Here is a 14,777-nt window from a genome sequence, read left to right on the forward strand (position 1 = left end):
AAAAAAAAAAAAAAAAAAAAAAAAAAAAAAAAAAGCCTGGGAGATGGCAAGCATAAAGCTAGAGGCCAGTTAGCCTAACATCTAATCAGAGGGAAATTGTTAGAAGCTATTGTTAAAAAACTTATAGCATTTTGAAAAAGAATCAAAAAAGTAGCACGTAATCTAAATGGGGAATGGCTGCAGAGAAACCTGGTGACCTTGTGCATGAATCACAAAGGTTAGTATGCAGGCACAGCAAGTAATTCAGGAAACTAATGGAACATTACGGCTTACTGAGGTGGAAATTGAATGCAGAAGTGGGTGGTTATACTTCAGTTGTACAGAGCATTGGTAAGACCACATTTGGGAGTACAATCTATAGAGCTGGTCTTCTTACTTGAGGAAGGATAGAGAAGATTTGAGATGAATACCTGCACTAGTTGGTTGTCTTACGAGAAACTGGACAGACTTGAATCCTGAAATTTCGAAAAGTGATAACATGATTGAGAAACAAAATCCTGAAAGGGCGAATATGGAAAGGATGTGGGAGAAACCAGAACTAGGGGATCACCATTTAAAAATAAGGGGTCGCTCATTTAAAGACACAGATGCGAGGAACTATTTTCTCAGAGAATGCAGAATCTTTGGAACCTTTTTCCTCAGAAGGCTATGGAAGCAGAGTCTTGAAATATTTTTAAAGGCAGAGGTAGGGAGATTCATAATAAGCAAGGGGATGAAAAGTTATCGGGGTAGATGAAAATATGCAATTGAGATTATGCACTGTTGGGCTTAAAAATGACATCTTCAAACCAGATTAATCATTAAGTGTTAATTACTTACGGCAATGTACTAATTTTGTCAGACATTAAAGAACCCATTAGGTACTGTCCACCTAGTAATATAGGTTACAATCACTAGCTTGCTGACTCAAGGGGCCAAATGGTCTACTCTTGCTGCCGAGTTACCTCTGCATACAAACATGAATTAGGAGCAAGCTCATGTAGAATATTTGTTTTAGTCTTCCCGTGGAATAACCTCAGGAACTGTGACACATCATGCCAAGCCAGAAGCAATTCGAAAATAGCAGAACTAAGGAAGTGAACACATTGGCTTTTTTTTTTTAAGAAACCAACAGCGCAACCGCAAAGGCAGAGGAGTGTGTCCAAATCAACCATCGTGTTGAAATAAAAAAAAAAGTTTACATACTTCAGCACAAATCTACAGGTAGATGGAGAACATAATCTGCTGACACAGATTGAAGACATGATGCACACAATTCCATGGAAGTCACCACAGGGAAGGAAGGGTCAGCCCCCAGTGAATCAAGGCACCACAAAAGAAAGAAATTCAGCAGGGAAGACATCTTCCACGTAGGAGATCCATGGTAATCCCCAGTTTAAAAAGGGACCTAATGACCTCAGACTAATTCCCACCCAGCAAATTACTCATCGTCCAGGGTCCATGAGAACATGGTCAGAGAGAACACTGAAACCTTTCGATTGATCAAATTTGTAAAGTCTGAGATTGAGAGATGTACGGCAGTAGTGTGAATATTGTACATGTGTCTATAACTACAATGAGAAAAGCTTTTGGTGGAGGGGTCAGAAAGGGTTAACGCTGAGCAGCGCCATAAGCACCTGTCACTATAATGACGTCAAATGGAATTGTGGGCCATACAGCTCTAGCTCCTCCAAGATCCAAAGCTAAGAAATAGTCTTCCTCAAGGCTTGCAACAATGTCTATCATATCAAAATAACCTGACACCAGATGCTGACATACAATGAACTATGCAGCGTTAACAAAAGAGACTCTTCTAGTTAGAACGGAAAGTGATTTCCTCTAACACATTAGGCCAAAGAAACCCTGTAGTTTCCTACACTTGAGGATAGTGGCAGCAACCTTTATCATGAGGAACAGTTCAGACAGTGCAATGAGCTGGCATGCCCATTCAAATTGGGCAGTAGTTATGTATTCATCTTCAGTGTTAAGTCACCTGCTCATACTGCACATAATCAGCAGTGAAAAAAGAGATGAAGATTTAAAAACCTTACAGAAAACAAACCCTCATGGAAGAATACGCAACTTAAGTGGTAAAAAAGAATCACAGATCTGAGAAAGAGACATGCTGCAACAAGTGAGTCAGCAACTCACTGGTGATGGACTCCATTGAGAGCCTGCTTTCGACAGATCTTTACACTAGTCACAAATCTATCTGCAATATACTGCTCCTGCATCCAAGTCATTAAAATAGACTGCAAATATTGAGGTCCTAGCACCACTAATTCACTAGTTCCCGTTTACAAAACTATGTTGACTCAGCCTGATTACAATTTTCTAAATGTCCTACCACTGCTTTCTTAATAATGGATTTTAGCATTTTTCTAATAAGGCAATAAGAAATAGGAACAGGATTAGGCTGTTCGGCCACAAGTCTGCTCACCAATTCAGTGGGATCACGGCATGTCCGAGGATCAGAGTCCATGTTCCCGTACTTTCTCCATAACCCTTGATTTCCCCTACTGGTCAAGAATCTAAGCTTTAAATATACACAAGTTGCTGAGATATTTGTATCATCGATAGCCACAGGTGACATGCCAGAAGACTGGAGGCTGGCTAACGTGGTGCCACTATTTAAGAAAGGTGGCAAGGAAAAGCCAGGGAACTGTAGACCGGTGAGCCTGACATCAGTGGTGGGCAAGTTGTTGGAGGGAATCCTGAGGGACAGGGTTTACATGTATTTGGAAAGGCAAGGACTGATCACGGATAGTTGACATGGCTTTGTGCTTAGGAAAGTCGGGTCTCACTAACTTGATTGAGTTTTTTGAAGAAGTAACAGAGCATTGATGAGGACAGAGCAGTGGACGCAATCTATATGGACTTCAGTAAGGTGCTCCTCATGGTAGACTGGTTAGCAAGGTTAGATACGTAGATTTGTAGCTCGGGTTGTGGATGTTGTGGTTGCTTGTTTCGCCGAGCTGGTTTGTTGTTCTGCAGATGTAAGTAACAGGTGGGAAAACACAACGGCGCTTCATCGGAGGCTGCACTGATGATGTTACCCAGCAGGGTAATGAAACGTCTGTGTAACAACAAACCAGCTCGGTGAGCCAACCAACCACAATACGTAGTATACAGGGAGAACTAGCCATTTGGATACAGAACTGGCTTGAACGTAGAAGACAGAGGGTGGTGGTGGAGGATTGCTTTCCAAATTGGAGGCTTGTGACCAGCGGTGTGCCGCAAGGATTGGTGCTGGGTCCACTGCTTTTCATCATTTACGTAAAGGATTTGAATATGAACATAGGAGGTATAGTTAGAACGTTTGTAGATGACACCAAAATTGGATGTGTAGTGGACAGCAAAGGTGGTTATCTCGGAGTACAACGGAACCTTGATCAGATGGGCCAGTGGACCGAGGAGTTGCAGATGGAGTTTAATTTAGATAAATGAGGTGCTGCATTTTGGAAAGGCAAATCAGGGCAGGACTTATACACTTAATGGTAAGGTCCTGGAGAGTGTTGCTGAACAGAGACACCTTGGAGTGCAGGTTCATAGCTCCTTGAAAATGGAGTCACAGGTAGATAGGATCGTGAAGGCGGTGTTTGGTATGCTTGCCTTTATTGGTCAGTAAATTGAGTATGGGAGTTGGGAGTTGGGAGGTCATGTTGAGGCTGCACAGCACATTGATTAGGCCACTTTTGGAATACTGTATGAAATTCTGGTCTCCCTGCTATTGGAAGGATGTTGTGAAACTTGGGTGCGGACAGAAAAGATTTACAAGGATATTGCCAAGGCTGGAAGGTTTGAGCTATAGGGAGAGGCTGAATAGGCTGGGGTTATTTTCCCTGGAGTGAAGGCTGAGGGGGAACCTTACAGAGGTTTATAAAATCATGAGGGGCATGGATAGGGTGAATAGACAAGGTTTTCTCCCTAGAATGGGGAAGTCAAAAACTAGAGGGCATAGGTTTAAGAGCAGAGGGGAAAAATATAAAAAGGGACCTAAGGGGCAACTTTTTCATACAGAGGGTGGTGTGTGTATGGAATGAGCTGCCAGAGGAAGTGGAGGAGGCTGGTAGAATTGCAACATGTAAAGGCATCTGGATGGGTCTATGAATAGGAAGGATTTAGAGGGATATTGCCCAAACATTGGCAAATGGGACTAGATTTATCTAGGATGTCTGGTCAGCATGGACGAGTTGGACTGAAAGGTCTGTTTCCATGCTGTACATCTCCATGACTCTGCCCCACAGCTCTCTGGGGCAAGGAATTCCAAAGACTCAACCTTCAGAGACAAAATTTCTCCTCATCTCCGTCTTAAATTCTGAGACTATTTCTTTTGGTCCTGGACTCTCCAATGAGAGGATACATTCTCTCAGCATTTACCCTGTCAAGCCCCTCAAGAATGCTTTATCTCTCAATGAAACCACCTCTCATTCTTCTAAACTCCAATGAGTAGAATCCCAACATATTTAGCTTTTGCTCTTAAGACAAACCCTCCATACTGGGGATCATCCTAGTGAACCTTATCTGTACTGCCTTCAATGGAAATATCTTTCCTCAAGATAACAGGACCAAAACTGCTCTCAGTACTCCAGGTGTGTCTCACCAGCACCTTGTACGGTTGCAGGACAGTCTACTCGGATACTCCACCCCCCTGAAATAACAGCCAATGTTCCATTAGCCCTCCTGATTACCTGCTTCACTTGTGCGCTAGCTTTCTGTGTGTTGTGCACAAGTACCCCCAAGTTCCTCTGTGTTGCAGCTTTTCTCCATATAAATAATACCGTTCATTTTGGAAGGGAGGTAAAAAAGAACAACTTCACATTTTCTCACATTATACTCCATTGGTCAACTTCTTGCCTACTTATTTAACCTATCAATATGTGTCTCAACCTTTTGTATCCTTTTTGCAACTTGCCTTTCCACCTATTTTTATGGTCTTTGCAATTTTGTCTACCATCCACTCCTTCCTAGGAGCAAATATTGCCAACAATCTATCCTGGCCCATCCATGTTGACACTACAGTCAAGCAAGAACATCAATGCCTCTACTTCCTCAGGAGGCTAAGAAAATTTGGCATGTCCATAACGACACTTATCAATTTTCATAGATGCATCATAGAAAACATCCTATCTGAATGCATCAGAGCTTGGTATGGCAACTGCTCTGCCCAAGACAGCAAGAAATCAGAGAATTGTGATCACAGCTCAATCCATCACAAAAACCAGACTTCCATCCATTGACTCCGTCTAAACTTCCCACTGCCTCGGGAAAGCAGCCAAAATAAACAAAGACCCCTCCCACCCTGGTTAACTCTCTTCCATCAGGCAGAAGATACAAAAGTTTGAAAACATGCAACAGATTTAAGAACAGCTTCTTCCCGACTTATCAGACCTATGAACGGACCTCTCATATTAGAGTTGATCTTTCTCTTCACCTTCAGTGTAGCTGTAGCACCATATCCTGCATTCTGAATTATTACTCTAATGTACTTATGTAAGGTATGATTTGTCTGATTAGCACACAAAACAATGCTTTTCACTACCTCATGATAATAATAAATCACAAAGTACTTTTGCTTTGATCCTCAAAGTCATTAATATGTATTGTAAACAGCTGCCGTTCCAGCACTGATCCCTATAGAACACCACTTGTTACAGGTTTTCAACTTGAAAACATTTATCCCCACTTGCTGTTTCCTGCCCATTAGCTAATTCTCTTTCAAATTTACCTAATTTCCCCCTCCCCTCTTTCTTGAAGTGAAGTATTAGAGTTATGGATTTTTAATTCACTAGGACTTTGTCAGAAATCTAGAGAATTTGAGGATTACAATGAATTCACCATCTCTGCAGTCACATCTTTTAAGAACTCAGGATGCAGACCATTCGGTTGAGAGGGACTTGTCAGTTTTCAGTCCCACGAGTTTCCTAGTGCATTTTCCTCTCGTAAAAAGATCTTCTTTACCCTTCATCTTTAATTCTCTGCAAAACTTAGTCTTCTACCATTAAGACAGATACAAAATTCTTGTTTCTGTCCAACACACTACCCATGTGCTCTTGCATTCCTCTTAAAGTTTGTAAATTTCACCTCACCTGACCCCTGATCTCCACCATCTAGTTTGATCGTCTTCTCTGCAGCCCTGATCATTCAATTCCCGAGGACACCGGTCACATCACAGAGCAAGTGAGACCCATCTCAAAAGAAAGGTATCGTTCTGCAATTCGAGCCACTTCCCAACAAATTTAAACCATTTTTCCTACAATCTTTGACCCACCATCAGGAAAGTAGATTCTATCCTGCTATCTACATTGGTCCCCATTGCTAAATTCTATTTTACTTCTCCCTCACTTGAATGGCTCCTTGCACCAGTCAGTCAGGTTGCTCACTCTCCCTGCAGTCCCTGCTCTCGTGCACACAGGGTACAAGAACCTCACACCTGTTGGACAAGCACAAGCAAGGGCTGTGGCTCTCAGACTACATCGCCATTTCTATACCCGCCTCAGTCACAGTCATGCCATTCTGTCCTTGACCACCATCGAATAAATTCGTAAAGCTCTTACCTTGAGGGATGCAATTGCCTTGTGAAATCCCAGGTAACTTTCTCCATCCTCGATGCAGAATTCAAATTGCACACTCCAGTTCATCAACTTGGAGGCCATGGTCCTTGCTGCTGTGAATCACACTGATATCCACCAGCTCCCACATGCTACAGCTCATCACCTGCATTTCCATCTCGATGGTATCTTCGAGTTTCAAACTCTGAAATGTCAATGACTACTTATAGTTATAGCTCTTTTGGTTAAGCTAATTAATATAATTTTAATACGGTACTCCCTGACAGATAGCACCCACAAGTAAGTTATACTTTGTAGAAGTCCACCAGTTTACCAGAAAGCTTTGATGTTAGTTTGAGAGAAATATTAGTCAGAAGCTACAAAGAAAGCTACTGAGGTTATTGCAGTCTAGGTACATTGGACCAACAGGCAGAGCAAGAAAGAACAGTGGTAAGATAAATGTGACAGGAGAGACACATGGCTTGATGCAACGTTGAAAGACTGGCTCGACAGGGTAGGTGGTTCAAAGTTGTATTCAACCTGTATTCAGATCAGGACCAGTGATCAGTTTTCTTGGACTCCCTTCTCAAAACTAATGACAACAGCGCCCCCAGAAGGGGATGGTGTTTCTCACAACTGAAATCCCAGCTAAGATATTCCTTAAAATTATTTTGATTCTGGCTGAGGACATCAAATTATCACTGCAACACAGAGACCGGTTAAAATCTCTACCGGAGGAAAATCTAAGATATATTACCTCAAGCTCCAAATATTGCCTTCAAACTGTTTAAAGCAAATTTAGGAACATGAAAATGTTGAGATTTCTTTTAAGTGATTCAACAATATTAAAATATTTGAAGATAATAAAAAGTAATAACTGATGTCATTTAAATGTTTGAACATAGGAAAACAGTCCTTTAGTATTGCAAACGCATTAGTGACAATACGTTAGGTTCATTTGATCTCTACCTTTACTACTTTGAAAACATGGAAAGATTTGTCATAAAAGTGGCTTTTAAAGATGGTCTTAACAGAAAGATAGAAAGGTGTAGACTCCAAAGCTTAAGACCCATGCAACTGACAGCCAGACAACAAATGGTGGCAAGATTAAGAGGAATGATCAGAGGTCAGAAACAGAGAATCTTAGGCAGTTGTAAGACTTGAGACCAGAAATATGGAGGGCCAAGGTTATGGATGGATCTGAAAGAAAAAAAGGGGAGAATTATAAAACTGAGATTCCGTTTAACCAGAATCCAGTGCAGGTCAGCGAGCATAGATATTATGAGTGAACGGGGCTTCGTGCAAGTTAGGACAAAGTTTTAGATCACGTTTACAGGCAGGATGCTGATAACTGGTGCTGGTTGGAGCAGGAGCAAGAGACCAGCCAGGTACAAGCCGGAGTAGACAAACAGGTAACAAATAAAATCATTAAAATTTTAGGTGTGGAAATTGGAATTTGAGTAATTTTGTAGATATGAAGAACTGAAGTATCAAAAGAATTACTCCTGATCTCTGAGAAGTACCTTGTTTACCCTTCAGAGATGGGGAATTCATTCTGTAGCGTACATTATTCTCAGTTAGATAGACAGATCAGGTGAACTTCAAAATGAAATAGCACAAAAAGAGGACTTGCCCCCCACTTTTATAATGGAAAGGAATATAGACAAACTTTATTTTGAAAGAAAAATTTGAAGGAAGACAGCCAAACAAAAGTGGGTATTCACTACAGTCTGAAGCCAAGAATTGTGATAGAGTAAGAAAGTTATCCAATAAAGGAACCAACAACAGGATTAAAAATGGATTACACAAAACAAGTTGTCAATGGCTTCAATTTGAAATTTAGAGAAATCTATGAAGCACAAAATCTGGTTTAACAGGGACAAAATATGACACTGCTCTATGCAATAATTATCAACCAATGTTATCTAATTGACCAACCTGTAGATGTTAGAGTCGACAATGTCCAAACTATTAAACTTATAATGGAAACAGAAAGTATCGAATCTTACACCCAGGACACCATTTGGTACCTAATGTCTGTGCTGACTCATTGAAGGAACTCTCCAATTCGTTGCACTTCTTATCTATATCTCTCCAACTTATTCTTTTGAGTCCTTCCTTTTCACAAGTTACAATTGATTTGGCTTCTGTAACCCATTCAGGTATTGCACCTGGACTGTAATGTGCAGTGAAACAAGAGTCACCCTCTCTGGTTCTTTCGTTATAACGGTGCTGTATGTAGCTAAGTAATTTGGATCAACATACAGAAATGAAGGTGTCCAGGTTTACTTGGTGCAAAATGAGCAGGGGGCAAAAACAAAAAAAAATAAATAAAACTGCCCATCTTTGGGTAAATACTCCTCCAATGGCAATGCCTAGGGATTCAACAAATATTGAATCACCCACTTCCTGGAGTTTCAGACTCTGCTACGGGGAGAGATGGTAGTGTTTGAGGTGAGAGGGTAGGACGCTCTGGATTCTGCATGTTCTTTCTGCTGCTTGCACTTGGTCTCACATGCCCCCACTCAGTTGGATTGGTGCCTTTGCAGATTCCTCTCCTATTTGTGCATCCTAGGGCGAAGGACTCCCACATGTCAATGGGAATTTGTTTAGGGAGACCTTCTGGGGTGTCCTTGTAGCACTTCCTCTGCTCTCTTGGTCAGTGATTGCTTACCTTTGAGGAGTTCCGAGTACAGCACTTGTTTAGGCAGACTTGTGTCAGACACGTGGACAAAGCTCATTGCAGCTGATATTGAAGAAATTTGGCAAATACAAAGATGTAACAGCAGACTTGGCAAAGGGGAACCAATAGATATAGTGTATTTGAATTTTCAAAAGGCATTTGATAAAGTGTTACATAAGAAAGGTTACTGCACTTGAGCATGCAATGTTGGGGGAAATAGTTTTATGTTAATTAGCCAGTCCTCAAATCTGTAACTATCAGGACAAATGGACCATTTTCAGATTGGCAAAATAAACCAGTGGAGTGCAACAAGGATCACTGCAATGGCCATAACTGATTATGATCTTTATTAATGACTTGATTATTGACTTCATTTGCCCTCAAGATAAGTAGAAAAGCGAACTGTGAGGAGGATCAAAATCTGCAAAGAGGTACAGACACAATAGGATTGAGTAGGCAAAAAAAATTGATAGATGGAGTATAGGAAAATCTCAACTTTGTCATCTGCTTTGGCAGCAAGAATAGAAAATCAGCACATTTAAAGAGAGAGAGACTGCAGAACGTTACAATAGCGGGATCTGGGAGTCCTTGTACACGTATCACAAAAACATAGCATGCAGATGCAGCAAGCACTTTGGAAAAGAAATGGAATGTTGTCCATTATTGTAAATGGGATGGAGTATAAAAGTAGGCTACAACTATTCAGGAGAATTTGGTGAACCTGGGACATTTGTGCATATGTTTGACTTCCTTACTGCAGCAACTAGTTCAGAGATAGCCTGGTTCTTGGGACGTAAAAGATTCTGTAGAAGAATTGGACCTATACTCAATGGGTTTAGAAGAATGAGGGGCGAGCCAATTGAAGCATAAATTATTTTGAGGGCTCAGCAGGATGGCTGGAATTCTGAAAGAGCGGACAGAGTTCAAAAACAGAGCACCTTCCATTTATGACAGAGGAGGTGGAGGAATTTCTTTCAGAGGGTCTCAAGCCTTTGGAATTCTTTCATAGCAGCGGAGGTTGCATTTTATAAAGACTCAAGACTGAATTAGAGTTTCTTAATTGAAATGTGAAAGGATAAAACACACACAGTACAGGCACTAGGACGGACTGAAAGAGTAAAATAGACTGGTATTTACCAAGTACCTACCGCAGCTAGGTGAGGCAAACAATGATCTGATTGGGTGATATCACATTAGTTTGAATATGGTTGGATAAAATTCATAGTTCCTTGGAAATGGAGTTGCAGGTAGACAGGGTAGTGAAAGTGACAAATGGTCAGTGCATTGAGTGTAGGAGTCGAGATGTCATGTTGTGGCTGTACAGGACATCGGGTAGGCCACTTTTAGAATACTGCGTTCAATTCTGGTCTCCCTGCTATGGGAAAGATGTTGTGAAACTTGAAAGGGTTCAGAAAAGATTTACAAGGATGTTGCTCAGGTTGAAGGGTTCGAGCTATAGGCATAGGCTGAATAGGCTGGAACTATTTTCCCTGGAGTGTCAGAGGCTGAGGGGTGACTTCATAGAGGTTTATAAAAATTGAGGTTTATGGATAGGGTGCAAAACTATGGTCTTTTACCAAGGTTTGTGAGGGTGGCTAGGGGAGTGGGGGGGGGGGGGGGGGGGGGGGGTGATGTTAAAAACTATAGGGCATAAGTTTATAAAGGAGAGCGCGCGCGAGAGAGAAAGGGACCTAAGGGGCAACTTTTTCCACATAGAGGATGATGCTTGTATGGAACGAGCTGCCAGAGGAAGCTGGATGGGTATATGGATAGGAAAGGTTTAAAGGGATATGGGCCAAATAGGACTAGATTTATTTAGGATAGCTGGTCAGCACAGATGAGTTGGACTAAATGGTCTGTTTCCATGGTATAACATTCCGACTCTATGACTATGTGAACTAAAGAGTGCAAACTATACAAAAATGATTGGCTAAAGATGGACTGAGTAAAGTCTAACATTTTGACTGGAAATCATTTGTATTATCTAATTGGAAGCTTGTTATCTATAAAATTGGTATAAAACCTTTGTTCTTGTGAATTCACCCGAGTTGTATGCCATTTTCTTGTTGTGTAAATCTCTGTACATGCACAAATGAAGGTTTAAATAAAGAAACTGGAGCCTCATCTGGTCAAAGAGGAAACAAAGAAGCAGTCTGCATTCAAATGCAGCAAGGCCAGGTCAATATCCAGCGGTAAGTAACATTGGCACCACACAAATGCCAGGGTACGACCATCACCAACAAGAGACGTTCAGTGGTGTTACCATCACTGAATCCCCCACTATCAAGACCCTGGGGGCTATAATTGACCAGAAGCTGAACTGGACTCTCCACATAAACACAGTGGCAGGTCAGAGGGTAGGAATACAGCAGCAAGTTAACTCCTGACTCCCCAAAGCCTGTCCACCATCTCCAAGGTACCAGTCAGGAGTCTGATGAAATACTCCCCACTTGCCTGGATGGTTGCATCCCCAACAACACTCAAGCAGCTTGACACCACCCAGGACAAAGCAGCCGCTTGACTGGCACTACATCCACAACCATCCACTCCCTCCACCCCATTACACTCTGCTGTTGCTGAGTGTACTATCTACATGGTGCACTGCAGAAATTCAAAAAACAATGCTTAGGTGGTACCTTCCACACCCATATTCACTTCTATCTACAAGGTCAAGGGCAGCAGATACACAGGAATACCAGCACGACGAAGTTCCCCTCCAAAACCACTCCCCATCCTGATTTGGAAATAGTTCATGGAATTCTCTCTGTAGTGGATCTAACTGCAGCACATGACAGCAGCGGCTCAAGGAGGCAGCTCAGTGCCACCTTCAAGTAAACTAGGGATGAGCAATGAATGCTGGCCAGCCAGTGATGCGTACATCACTCAAGTGAATAAACAACATCTTGGTTGCTTTGGAATGTGGACAATTAAAGTAGATACTGAACTAAGTTGCAGCGTATCATCTGGAAGACAAATTAAATTTTAAAATCCAGATCGCTTCCCTAGTTCGTAAATCTTTTTAAAATTTGCACCAGTCAGTTGTGGATTCTCTTTGTGTTGAACATTTTGCCACATTTCCTCTACAAAAGCCATTCATAAATTTGAAGATCTATTTGATGTTGTTTGTTCCAAGAAGCCTCGCTCCAGCTTACCCTTCCCTTCTGGTATGTCTAGTAAATCCTTTTCGTCTGTTCTTCAGAAATTTAAAATTTACTCGAAAAACCAAGTTTGGGCAAAAAACAGACTTTCAACGTGAATAGAAAAAGCTCACTAATCTTCAATGTAGTCTACATTCCTGCATTTGAACAGAGACATGGAGAACAGGCGGAACCTTCAGGGACTCAGCTACCTCTGCTCAAAATGCAGCTCACCTGAAATTTGAGTGGAAACTTTCCAAGTTAAATGAGGAGGCTGCCTTTTAATTAAAAGTTAAGTTACTTCATCTACAGTTAAATACTAGAAGAGCTCTCCAAAATGGCCTCATTTTGAAATACAACCTTGGCCTGAGACAAGGACCAAAAACATTACAAAGAAAGATCATGCAAGGGTAGCGTGGCTCATTCCTAAACACCCTCATTACTTTCCTCAGGCAAAGACCACATGCTTGCACAGCTACAAGTGGACGAGAGCACACGAGAAAAATTCTCAAAATTGATACTGGATGCATTTCTTTTAAAGAAATATAGAAGAGATTTAAAGATATCCCCCACCCTCTGGGTGAAAAGTATCTGGATGTCTCAGCCCAAAAAAGGGTGGAGGAAGTGGGAACTGTTACAACATTTAAATTGTATTTAGATGAACACTTGAGCCCCGTAGTATACAAGGCTATCCCAAGAGCTGGCAATGCGATTAGAGGTGCTTGGTGTTCCATGTGGACACAATAAGCCTCTTTCCATGCTGTAATACTCAGCCTCTATTCCAAAACTAAATTCCCGAGGGAAATGGAACTCCAATAAAATTTTGGCAATAAATTCACAGATAGGTTTGCATGGATTTAGCACTTTCCATAATCTCAGGATGTCACAATCACAAACAGGTGGACTTTTCTGAAAGTGTAAAAACCTTTTAATTCGTAGGACATCGTCTGATTGTCAAATAATATCAACAGGCTCCATTAGCAGAGCATAAACTCATTCTGAGGCTAAAGCACAGATCTGACACAGGGGTTATTCACTTGATTTGAATCTTGACAAATCAGCACATTCAATAATGATCATTCCAAAAGCAGGGTCATTTACAATCACATTTGTGGACTGCATTGTCAATGACATGGAGCAACAGGAGTTCTCCGTCTCATTGATAGATAGCACTAGACAGTGAAGCAGTCGGGAAAAGGTGTTGGATATAGTATTGTTATTCCATACCGGAACCGTCTAGTGGATTAGTTCTTCTTTTCTTTGCCCTATTATGGGTGGATAAGCATTGCCAAACCCCAGACGTGGTTTAAAAATTTGCTAGCAGTGTACCTCTAGAATGTACAAGTCTCCGTCAGTCACAATAACTGGTATGCACACTCTAGTTGGTAACAATGCAAGTTGTCACTTAAGGGCTTAAGTGTAACGCTTTCCAAACTTTTTCCTTTTGTGACCCCAGTTTGGTCCTTGAAGGTTTGAGGCTTCAGCAGAAGTGACAGAGTGAGACTGTGTTGGAAAGCTGGAGGATGGTGTGCAGCAGGAACATACAAGGGAGATGGTGTCCAGAGAGTGGAGTGCAAAAGGAGGAAGACTACAACATGCCTTGGGGTGTTGGTGGGTGTCAAGTCGAATGTAGGGGGATGAGGACGAGGAGGACGAGGAGTCAGGGAATAGGCCCGAGAGACCAAAAAAAAAGGGAGTTGAAGCCGTTTCATCCATGGAGTTTTTAAGAAACCACTCTCCCCACCCACCCACCATCTTCCCATTAGGTGTTTTTATGGCAAGATTCAGGCCTACTCAATTGTGAGACCACTCCCATGATTAAGAAAACACTGATCTTAGGCACGGGTGTCTCACCACAGTTAGCATTTCAGACTTCCCAGCAGACATTGCTCCACAACTGAGAAGCTTTGTCTGCTGACAGCACTGGGGTCACGACCCTCATTTTGGGAAGCCCTGGCCTCGTCCAAGCCAATAATCATAAACAAGTTGTCCTTAAACTCGGAAATAGAATGGGTAGAGTCACCAGACTCAAGTAGCTACTAATTTTAAACAAAAGAGAACATTACATTTGGATGGTCAAAAAAGTGGATGGCACAAAAACCTTTATTTAAAATTATAAAGGCTGACTCACATCCGACTGAACTTCCTGTAGATATTTTTTAACAACTTGTTCAAACATTTTGACTTACCTCTGGAGCAGGTGGGACTTACACCCAGGTCTTCTGGCCCTGAAGATGGGACACCACCACTACGCAACAGGAGCCTAATTCAGCCATGTTGTACTCGAGTGGGTTAGTCAGCTGTCTACACCTTTCCATTGTGAACAATTTAAAACATTTGAATGAGAGTCATACCCTGTGTGTACAAAATTAGTAATAATGTTCAGTCACTCATGGTCCAGACAAGCTTGTTTCTGCTGGGTTTGGG

The sequence above is a fragment of the Rhincodon typus genome, chromosome 19 (assembly GCF_021869965.1).
Source record: "Rhincodon typus isolate 14 chromosome 19, sRhiTyp1.1, whole genome shotgun sequence".
NCBI lineage: Eukaryota > Metazoa > Chordata > Chondrichthyes > Orectolobiformes > Rhincodontidae > Rhincodon > Rhincodon typus.